The sequence below is a fragment of the Oenanthe melanoleuca genome, unplaced genomic scaffold, assembly GCF_029582105.1.
Source record: "Oenanthe melanoleuca isolate GR-GAL-2019-014 unplaced genomic scaffold, OMel1.0 S194, whole genome shotgun sequence".
Lineage (NCBI taxonomy): Eukaryota > Metazoa > Chordata > Aves > Passeriformes > Muscicapidae > Oenanthe > Oenanthe melanoleuca.
This window is the reverse complement of record NW_026612843.1, coordinates 27,423-28,308: the sequence shown is the minus strand read 5'-3', so window position 1 is coordinate 28,308 and position 886 is coordinate 27,423.

Below are 886 nucleotides of genomic sequence, written 5' to 3'. Positions count from 1 at the left end.
TTATCAATAATTTAAAAACAAATCACTGCTGATCAATTCAGTTATTGATCATGGCTGACGTGATCATCAATGAAATCATTGACCAGCACAGTTACATATTATAAAAATACATAGATATGTAAACACAAAAATGCATTTATTATTTATTATGTAGATATTGATTATCAATAATATAAAAGCCAATAATTGCTGATCAGTGCAGTTATTGATCATGGCTGACGTGATCACAAATAAAATTATTGACTAACACAGCTACTTATTAAATAAACATAAAAACATATAAATGTATTTATTGTTTATTATACTGCTTTTGATAATCAATAATATAAAACCCAATAATTGCTGATCAATGCAGTTATTGATCAGGGCCCACCTGATCATCAAACCAATCATTGACCATCACAGTTACTTACTATACAAATATATAGATATGTAAACATATAAATACTAAAATATATTTATTATTCATTATGTGGATATTGATAATCAATAATAAAATAGCCAATAATTGCTGATCAGCGCAGTTATTGATCAGGGCCCACCTGATCATCAAACCAATCATTGACCAGCACAGTCACTTACTACAGAAATATACAGATATATAAACATATAAATACAAAAATGTATTTATTACTCATTATGTGGATATTGATAATCAATAATAAAATAGCCAATAACTGCTGATCAGTGCAGTTATTGATCAGGGCTGACCTGATCACAAATAAAATTACTGACTAACACAGCTACTTATTATTTAAATACAAAAACACATAAATGCATCTATTATTTATTATACTGCTATTGATAATCAATAATAAAATAGCCAATAATTGCTGATCAGTGCAGTTATTGATCAGGGCCCACCTGATCATCAAACCAATCATTG